The sequence below is a fragment of the Miscanthus floridulus genome, chromosome 4 (genome assembly GCF_019320115.1).
Source record: "Miscanthus floridulus cultivar M001 chromosome 4, ASM1932011v1, whole genome shotgun sequence".
Classification (NCBI taxonomy): domain Eukaryota; kingdom Viridiplantae; phylum Streptophyta; class Magnoliopsida; order Poales; family Poaceae; genus Miscanthus; species Miscanthus floridulus.
Window position 1 is genome coordinate 109,281,651 of NC_089583.1, and position 10,854 is coordinate 109,292,504.

A 10,854-nucleotide genomic window follows, 5' to 3' on the forward strand; every position below is an offset into this window, starting at 1 on the left:
TGCTTATCCATCTATGCACCACCTCTTGCGCACCTGACTGTACCTTAAGGCTCGGTCTGACCACTTACAGATTTAGATGAATCAAACAACAACTAATTTTTTAAGAATTGCATAGTACAATGTAGGTTAAGGGCATTGCCGCATAACCCATAATACAATGAAATATTGATGCGATCAGACTCATAGTGATGATTGACTTTTACATAGTGAAAATCTCGAAATAGTAGGTATAAATCTCATTTTGGAATGTGTTTGATTTCATTCTCATTTTTCTACATAAATTTTATTTTTCTTAGGAATTCCAAACATGAATTTGGCTGAATTTCACTTGACCTTTTGAACACCTGAAAATGGAGGGATTAACTTCCTCTTTTTTTCAATAAAATAAATAAAAATGCTACTCTATGAGTCTACCGCCACCGACGGGCAGGACCCACAGTCAATTACCCATGTCAGTGGGAGGCCACGATGTCGTACTTGCATCCCAATCTCCATCGTCCCCCGCCTCACTCCCTCCGCCTGGCACTCCACCTTCCCATCCCCGCCCACCCCACTACGTGGCCGGCCCCATGTGGGAGCGTGGCAGGCCACCCCGCAAGCCCCGCCCGTCCCCGATCCTCGTGCCGCCGCCACCCCGCCTGAATCTCCTCCTCCTGAGATCCCTCCTCGCGCTCGCCGTGTGCTCCATGCCATCACGCCGCCCCTCCTCGGTCCTCCTCCTACTCCTCACGCTCTCGCTCGCCCTCCTCTTCCTTATCCTCTCCCCTTCCTCCACCTCCGCCTCCGTCTTCTCCCACTCCCTCAGCTCGGGCTCCGCTATCGCCTCCTCATCTCCGGCGTCAACCCCCGCCCTGCCTGCTCCCGTCAAGATCTACCTGTATGACCTGCCGGCCAAGTTTACCTATGGCGTCGTCCGGAGCTACACGGCTGCGCGTGCGCCGTCGGGCTCGGCGGACTGCCGCGGCGGCTCTGCCCGACGAGCAGCTGCGGTACCCGGGACACCAGCACGCTGCCCGAGTGGTGGCTCTTCAAGGACCTGCTCCAACACAGGCCGTGGGACCGCCCCATGGCATGCGTGGACTGGCCCGAGCGATGCTGACCTCTTCTACGTGCCCTTCTTCTCCTCCCTCAACCTTGTTGTGAACCCCATTCGCTCTCTGCCGATAGCAAACGCCTCTGGGGTGGCGGCAGCGTACAGCGACGAGGCCATGCAAGAGGAGCTGCTAGAGTGGCTGGAGCGGCAGCCTTACTGGCGGCGCCATAGGGGGAGGGATCACATTTTCATCTGCCAGGACCCCAATGCCCTGTACAGGGTGATCGACCGGATCAGCAATGTCGTACTCCTGGTCTCCGATTTCGGCAGGTTGCGCAGCAACCAGGCATCTCTCAGTCAAGGATGTCATCCTGCCCTACTCACACCGAATCAACTCCTTCAAGGGTGAGGTCGGGGTGGATGGCCGGCCCTCATTGCTGTTCTTCATGGGCAATAGGTACCGCAAGGAGGTAACTCTCGAATTTTGGAAGAAACATGATGAATTTAATCTGATTGGGGGCATTGGTCAGTTTAAGTACAACTGTGTTTTAAGGGGGGCATATATGCTGTAGAGTATAGACAACCAAGTGAAGGTGCCCTTTGGAGCTTGTAGTTTGCTAATGTGCACAACATTCTTAATTGATACTCCCTCCATCCTAAAAATAATGCAATTCTAGATTTGAACCAAGTAAAAAAAATTAATAAGCTTGACTAAATTTTGAAGGGCGGGCCTGGTGCAAGCTGGTAGAGTCTTATCGCTTGTGACCGGAAGGTCCCGGGTTCGAGTCGCGGTCTCCTCGCATTGCACAGGTGAGGGTAAGGCTTGCCACTAACGCCCTTCCCCAGACCCCGCACAAAGCTCTGGGTACGCCCTTTGACTAAATTTATAGAAAATAGTACCAACATTTATGTCTCCAAATAGGTTTACTATGAAAATATATTTCACAAATAGTCTAATGATACTTATTCGGTACATAAGTATGGTCAAACTTTACATTGTTTGACTCCTCGAAAAGCAAGAATTACACTCTTTTTGGGATGGAGGAAGTATTAACTAAATGGTATTATATTGATGGTGTTCTTATATGCATATTGTCTTGTATAAAGATGAAGCTTAGAAGAAAATAGAGTTAGGATGCCTTTTCTTTTTGTGAATAAAGAGAGAGCTTTACAAATTACTGAAGCAAGAATTACACACTAGACAATGATTGCAATCTACAATATGAAGCAACCGTTTTGCTAGCTGGGTGAGCTCGTGACTGAATTCTGCTCTTTTTATGTGCTTGAAGAGAGATAGGCATGTGCATCTAGAGAGGACCTATCCCTGGCTGCGAATTGGATGCCTCAAGTCCCCCAGAAGGTACACTTGGGTCAGATTGCGCCAACATCATCAAGCACCTGATCAAACCAACTACTCAGAGAACCAGCTCTAGCTTTGTTATCCAGGAAGCGGTAGAAGTAGCAGATAAACTCCCAGTAGTTAGGATGCAATTGTGCCTACATTGAATTTGTTTTGTTCTATGGCAAATTCTGGAACCGATGCCCAAGGAAAATTGAACAAGGAAAAGTCAACTGGGGTTTCTTAAGACAATTGGTTTCAAGGGCAACATATACAAACCCCTCAAACAATTTTTTGATCTCAGTATATTTTTTGAATTATGTGTAAGAGCTTGTTGATTCAGAAATTTGTCAAATTGAGAATTGCATAGCGGTTAGAGTTCTGCAATCTTCAATTCAAGATATCCAGTTATTTTGGATACTTTACCAAAAAGTTTGTCTTTTTTGACAATTTCATTTGCCATAGTTGGCCTCTAAAACATTTTTGTTTCTGTTTCAATTACCTAGCTCCTTTTCTTTTGCTCACCTTCTATGCATAGAATGGGATATCATTGTTGAAGGCAAAAAAATTTTGTTAGGAAGTAGGAACACTATAGAAGACAACAACTGCAGTATCCAATCATCCGCAACATCGTGATAAGAAACACAAAACCATGATTGATAAGATAAATTAAGTATGGAATATATGAGAAAAAAGGGAAGGTGCATACTTTTTTTTTCTTTTTGGTTTGAAACAAGCAAAAAAAATTGTTCAAGAGTCTTTAGAAGCCCCCAATCCAAAATTCGTCAAGTATTCGTCTTTTGTTAAAAAAAACAAATGTCAAAGCATTACTATGTTGCATCCTTTAGTTTGATTTTTTGTTCCTTTTAATCAAAGTGTCTCTTGAGCCTTAGTTTCTTTTACATCTAGTTCATCGTTGTTTTCCTTGTCAATGGAGTTACAGTCAGTGTCCTGTTCTGATTTTGTACTTTGTTTATGCAATGTTATGTACTTATGCTACAGTTTGTCATTCTGAATATTGTAGCTGTCATGTGGGGACGCACATATGCCAGGAATAGAAGGGCCCAGGGATGCCAGGCGTGCAGCAGCGCGGTAGGGCAGCAACGCCGACGTGGTCACCTTGGCAGGCGCCAACCAGGGGTCGGTTTAGGTAATAGCTAGAATAAAGGAAAGAGATCCTATAATTTAGGAACAATTTGTTAGAGTCTGTCAAGGCTATAGCCTATAAGAGTCCTTGTAATCCATCATTGGAGGATAAGCAAGTTATTATTCATCTAATCTCTCTCTCGCTCTCCTCCAACCAAGCCTAGCCGGCCGAGGGGAAAAACCTCAGCCCTAGACGACAACGGCAGGAGACTATGAACTCCGTAGTCGAGGACTAGCTACCCTAGGGCACGACGCCCTTGACAACCTGGTATCACGATCCCTGGCGATCCTCGCCTACACGCTCCACCCCGCCAGTCCCACCCCCTAGCCGCCGCGCCGTACTTTCGTCTCGCCACCACCGCCGCTTCATGCTGATTCCGGCCATCCAGATCCACCTCCAGCCGATGTCATGGGTGAACAGCCCAACGCCGCCCTTCAGGCCACCCTGGACACGTTAGCCACCACCCTGAAGTCGCTCCAGACCTCCGTCGACGCCAATTCCCTGGGCGATCCAGCGCCTGAGCGAGGAGCGTTCCTCGGGGTCGTCCTCTTCCAAGAACGGGACTGGCGAACATCATCAGGATCGGCCGCCGCGGTTCTAGAAGCTTGACTTTCCATGCTATGATGGCAAGTCCTGATCCGCTGATCTTCATCAACAGGTGTGAGTCCTACTTTCACCAGCAGCGGATCATGGAGGAAGAGAAGGTGTGGATGGCTTCCTACAACCTAGAAGAGGGCGCCCTAGATATGGTACATCTAGGTCCAGGAAGACAAGGGCATCCCCTCGTGGCGCCGCTTCAAGGACCTTCTCCATCTCCGCTACGGGCCACCGCTGCGCTCCAACCCCCTCCACGAGTTGGCCTCATGCAAGCGCACCGGCACCTGTCGTGGACTACTAGGACCGCTTCCAAGCACTCCTCCCCTAGGGCTGGCCACCTCGATGAGGAACAACGCGTCTAGCTCTTCACCGGGGGCCTTCAGCCGCCGCTCAGCTTTGACGTCGAGGTCCACAATCCGCTAACCCTCGCCAGTGCCACGAGCCTCGCCCGCAAGCTAGAGTTACAGGAGCAGTACACGGCGCCTGTCCCACACATTGCACCAAGGGGCCTGCTGGCCGCGCCTCCGCAGTGCTTGGCGCTGCCCGCACCACCGGGGGTCAATCCGCCTGCCCCAAACTCTGTCACCGTGGAGGGCCGACCGATCAAACATCTATCCACCGCCAAACAAGAAGAGCACCATCGGCTAGGCCTCTGCTACAACTACGACGAGAAGTACACATGTGGGCATAACCGCGTCTGCAGACGGATCTTCTACATCGACGGTGTCGAAATCACTAACACCGACGATGCCACGGCGGCTGAGGATCCGGACACAGAGACATCGGTCTTCTCCCTACACGCGGTCACCGGTGTGCCAATCTATGACACAATGCAGATCCACGTGTCGCTGGGCGCCACCACCCTCATCGCGCTCCTCGACAGTGGCTCTACCCATAACTTCATCGCTGAGGCGGCAGCATTGCGCACTGGGCTACCTATCTAGTCCCGACTGCGCCTCACGGCGACAGTGGCCAATGGCGAGAAGGTCGCCTGTCCAGGCGTGATCCGGAACACGCCTGTCACCATCGACAACATGGACTTCCACGTCGATCTCTTTGTCATGCCCCTTGTAGGGTATGATCTGCTCCTCGGAACTCAGTGGATGGCCACCCTAGGACCGATCGTTTGGGACTTCAGTCGAGTGCACCATGTCCTTCACGCGCCATGGCTGCAACTTCTGCTGGAAGGGGGTATCGACGCCCAGTGTGTCGGGGATCTATGCCGCGACGGCCAACGGGTCCCTCCTTGATGAGCTGCTGGCTTCCTTCGGGGATGTCTTCGCTGAGCCCACGGGACTACCCCCCAAGCGCGCCCAGCGACCACGGCATCGTCCTCAAGCCAGGTGCGCCGCTAGTGGCAGTCTGCCCGTATCGGTACCTGGCGGCCTACAAGGATGAACTGGAGCGGCAGTGTGCTGCCATGATCGAGCAGGGCATCGTCCACCATAGTGACTCGACGTTCTCATCGCCGGTCATCCTCGTCAAGAAACCGGACGGCTCATGGCGATTTTGCATCAACTATTGGGCCCTAAACGCACTAACCGTCAAGGATGCATTCCCCATCCCCGTCATTGATGAACTCCTCAATGAGCTACATGGCGCGCGATTCTTCTCCAAGCTAGACTTGCGGTCGGGGTATCATCAGGTGCGGATGCGGCCGGAAGATGTTCACAAGACTGGCGTTCCGTACCCACGATGGCCTCTACGAGTTCTTGGTGATGCCATTTGGGCTATGCAACGCCTCGGTGACATTCCAAGCCCTCATGAATGATGTCCTCCGACCGTTCCTACATCACTTCGTACTTGTTTTTTTGATGATATTCTGATCTATAGCAACACATGGGCGGATCATCTTCGGCACCTTTGCGTAGTCTTCTCTGAGCTTCGATGCCACCAGCTCTTCGTCAAGCAGCGCCAAGTGCGTCGCCTCTGTCGCGTACCTCGGCCATGTCATCTCGGAGGCAGGCGTCGCCATGGACCCGACCAAGGTGTAGGCCATTCACGACTGGCCAGTACCTCGCTCGGCGCGGGCGGTGCGGGGCTTCCTCGGCTTGGCGGGGTACTACCTGCAAATTCGTCCACAACTACGGCACTATCGTTGTGCCACTCACAACCCTCCTCAAAAAGGATGGTTTCTCCTAGAATGAGGAGGCAGTTGCGGCGTTCGAAGCGCTCAAGACTGCGGTCACCACGGGTCCGGTCCTCGCCATGCCGGACTTCGCCAAGATGTTCGTCGTCGAGTGCGATGCCTCGTCGCATGGGTTCGGCACGGTGCTCGTTCAGGACGGCCACCCTGGTGGCGTTCTTCAGCCACCCCATCGCGCCTCGTCATCGCGCCCTCAGCGCTTATGAGCGGGAGCTCATCGGCCTTGTCCACGCCGTCCTGACACTGGCGTCCGTACCTATGGGTCCACCGCTTCCTCGTCAAGACGGACCATTACAGCCTCAAGTACTTGCTCGATCAGTGGCTCGCAACCACCCCCCAACACCACTGGGTGGGGAAGCTTTTGGGTTTTGACTTCTCCGTCGAGTACAAGCCTAGGGACGACGAACGCGGTGGCCGATGCTCTCTCACGCCGCGACACGGAGGACGAAGGGTCCATACTGGCCCTGTCCACCCCTCGCTTCGACTTCATCACACGTCTCCGCCAGGCATAGCTCACCGACCTCGGCCCTTGTCGCTATCCAGGACGAAGTGCGCGTGGGCTCCCGCAGGGCACTGTGGACGGTCGTCGACAACATGGTGCAGTTCGCTGGCCGCCTGTACATTCCCTCGGTGTCCCCCCTCGTTCAGGAGATCATGGCCGCTGTCCATGAGGATGGACATGAAGGAGTCTAGCGCACGCTGCACAGACTGCGCCAGCGACTTTCATTTTCCTAACATGAAGCAGTTCGTGCAGGATTTTATGCGTGCGTGCGCCACTTGTCAGAAGTACAAGTCGGAGCACTTACATCTAGCTAGGCTGCCTCCTGCTGCTACCCGTGCCAGCAGGGGGTCTGGACTGGACATCGCCCTTGACTTCGTTGAAGCTCTGCCTCGCGTTCGGGGCAAGTCGGTCATCCTGACGGTGGTGGACAGATTCAGCAAGTACTTCCACTTCATTCCCTTGGCGCATCCATACTCCGCCGAAGTCCATCGCACAAGCATTCTTCGCCAACATCGTCCGTCTACACGGCGTTCCCCAGTCCATGGTGTCTGACCGTGATCCGGTCTTCACCTCAACTTTCTGGCACGAGCTCATGCGTCTGATGGGCACCAAGCTGCACATGACAACCGCCTTCCACCCCTAGTTGGATGGGCAGTCGAGGCCGCCAACCATGTCATCATCATGTACCTATGCTGCCTTACGGTTACGAGGGATCGACCAGCGCCAATGGCTGTGATGGCTTCCATGGGCGGAGTTCGTCTTCAACACCGCTTACCAAACGTCGCTGCGGGACACACCGTTCCGCGTTGTCTACGGCCGTGACCCACCATCTATCCTGGTCTTATGAACCGGGGGACACAGGCGTGACCGCCGTCGCCAAGAGCATGGAGGAGCGCGAGGAGTTCCTGGTGGATATTCGTTATCGCCTTGAACAGGCTCAGGCGCTATAGAAGAACCACTACGACAAGACGCACCGCGACGTGTCATATCAGGTCGGCGACTGGGTTCTGCTTCAGCCTACGCCAGCGCACGGCTACGTCACTACCCCATGCGGTCACCGGCAAGCTCAAGCCTCGGTACTACGGTCCCTACCGCGTCACGGCGCTCATCAATGAGGTTGCCGTCCGCCTGGCTCTTCCTCCGAGAGCCCGTCTCCATGATGTCTTCCACATCGGCCTCCTTAGGAAGTTCAACGGACAGCCGCCGGATGCCCCACCGCCTTTGCCGCCCATTCACCATGGTGCTGCCAGCTCCAGAGCCGGAACGCGCCGTCCGGTCGCGCCTGGCATGAGGTGTGTGCTAGGTCCTCGTGCAGTGGAAGGGGGAGTCGCCTGCCTCGGCTACGTGGGAAGACGTGGAGCCATTCGTCGCCAAATATCCGGCCTTCCAGCTCGAGGACGAGCTGCTCCTCGAGGGGGGAGAGATGTCATGTGGGGACGCACATATGCCAGGAATAGAAGGGCCCGGGATGCCAGGCGTGTAGCAGCGCGCCAGGGCAGCAGCGCCGATGCAGTCACCTTGGCAGGCGCCAGCCAGGGGTCGGTTTAGGTAATAGCTAGAATAAAGGAAAGAGATCCTATAATTTAGGAACGATTTGTTAGAGTCTGTCAAGGCTATAGCCTATAAGAGTCCTTGTAATCCATCATTGGAGGATAAGCAAGTTATTATTCATCTAATCTCTCTCTCGCTCTCCTCCAACCAAGCCTAGCCGGCCGAGGGGAAAAACCTCAGCCCTAGACGACAACGGCAGGAGACTATGAACTCCGTAGTCGAGGGCCAGCTACCCTAGGGCACGACGCCCTTGACAGTAGGGAGGGATGGTTCGTGATGCACTTTTCCAGATTCTTTAAAACGAGGATGATGTAACCATAAAACATGGAACTCAATCAAGGGAGAGTCGTCGTGCAGCTAGACAAGGAATGCACTCATCTAAATTTTGCCTCCATCCTGCCGGAGATACTCCCTCAGCATGCAGATTATTTGATGCACTTGTTAGTCTGTGTGTTCCTGTTATAGTCAGTGATTACATTGAACTTCCATTCGAAGATATTATAGACTACAATAAAATATCAATATTTGTTGGGACAAGCAAAGCAGTACAACCTGGATACTTAACTTCAATGCTTCGAAGAATCAGTTCAGAGAGGATTCTGGAGTACCAGAGGGAAATAAAAAAGGTCAGTACTAACTAACCTATATCATACCGCTGTTTGCATCTGTAAGATGCATGCTATTCTACTTATAAACAGCTCTTTCTTAGAGATGCCTTATTCCTGAGACAAATGGTTGCTCCAACGATAGGTTAGATGTTTCTTGGCTGCAGTATTGTTTCATGCAGTGAATTTTGTTCTTTTAACATGGAAAACAATGTGTAGATTGCACATACAAAGCATGTTGGAAAATATGTGGTGCCTGAATGATGTAATGACATTTTGACTGTAGCTCAGTAAACTTCAAAGGATTTGAAAAATAAATATACTGGGGACTGAAGTATAAACTTCCTCATCGATCAGCCTTTGAGATGGTTTGGACATGTCCAACGGAGACTTCTAGAGGCACCGGTGCGTAGTGGAATCCTAAGCCAGGATTGTAACAGTGAAGAGAGGCAGAGGAAGACCGAAGTTGACTTGGGTAGAGGCAATAAAATAAGATTTGAAAGGATGGAATATACCCAAAGACTTAGCCTTAGATAGGAGTGCTTGGAAGACAGTTATTCACGTGCCTGAACCTTGATTGCTTCTGATGGGTTTCAACTCTAGCCTACCCCAACTTGTTTGGGACTTAAAGGCTTTGTTGTTGTTGTTGTTGTTGTTGTTGTTGTTGTTGTTGTAGCATAACTAGAGACTATCATGAAATTCTGCCATCACCATGCCTCAGCAAGAAACTCCATTTGTACTTTCCACTTCTGTGTACATTTGACATCTGAGTCAGCTACTCGGTGCATTTGCCAGAGAAGATCACCCCACCATCTCATTCTTGTTTGGCTTAGAATATGAAGTAGTAAGAATGTGGATATATAGTGCTTTGGGGATTGTTTTGACAAACTGTCACTTTGGGCATATGATTACTTTCTGGCCTCATATATGAGTTATTTTATGCTCTTTCACTAATTCGATCTTATATGGTAGTATACTTTTGTGGTTGCAAGTGGGCCCATTCCACTGAATCGCTGGTTCATTATGTACTCCTTCCGTCCTGAAATGACATGTGTATTTTGATCAGGGAAAAGTCTCAAAGTAGATTTTGACCCTTAATTTTTTTTCACAATATGTTGTCATTTGCTAAAGAATCAATATCATCTCAAAAAACACTTTGAATACAAATCTACTGATGCAAGTTTTATATCCTAAGCTTGTATAAAATTTGAGTAACTGTTGGTCTACGATATACTTATCATTCTAGGACGGAGGGAGTAGTACATATGGTTGATTCAACAAAATAACTAGAACAAGCTGATGGGTCCATAATGGATTGCGCCCTTATTCATTGCATGGGATGGAGATATGTGGTGTGAGGCAGGAACATGTGATGTTTCAATCTAGTCTTATATATTGCATAAAATTTAGTTTTCAGAGGCATGACATGCACATTCAAATTTCTTTCAGTATATTTATCTGTTAATAATTTTCTTATTCGCTGAAATTCGAATGACTTTTTTCAGGTGAAACATTACTTTGAGTACGAGGATCCGAATGGACCAGTGAATGAGATTTGGTGCCAAGTATCTCTTAAAGCACCACTGATAAAGTTGTTGATTAACCGCAACAAACGGTTGCTTGAAAGAGGCACCACCAATGGAACAGATTGCTCGTGCATTTACTCTACAACTCCAACTGAGATAACTGCAGCCAGTTAAACAAGACGGAACTCATCGCCCTACAAGCTTTGTGCCTATTTACAGTGATCACATTGCCTGGATTTTTTTTATGTTGTACAGTTATATGTAAAGCGATATTACCAGCCACTATTTTTGAACATTAAATTTACTAATTGCCATAATTCTTCAGTTTTCTAGATTTGTATAGGAGGAGCGGATAGTCAGGAACCTTGTTGTGATGCCTTTCCTTGATACAAGGTACGGTACCCATTT

General features: G+C 50.3%; 1 pseudogene; it reads left to right on the forward strand.

Moving 5' to 3' along the window:
- Window positions 1-569: 569 nt before the first annotated feature.
- LOC136552562 (probable arabinosyltransferase ARAD1) lies at window positions 570-10,623 on the forward strand (annotated as a pseudogene).
- Window positions 10,624-10,854: the final 231 nt, after the last annotated feature.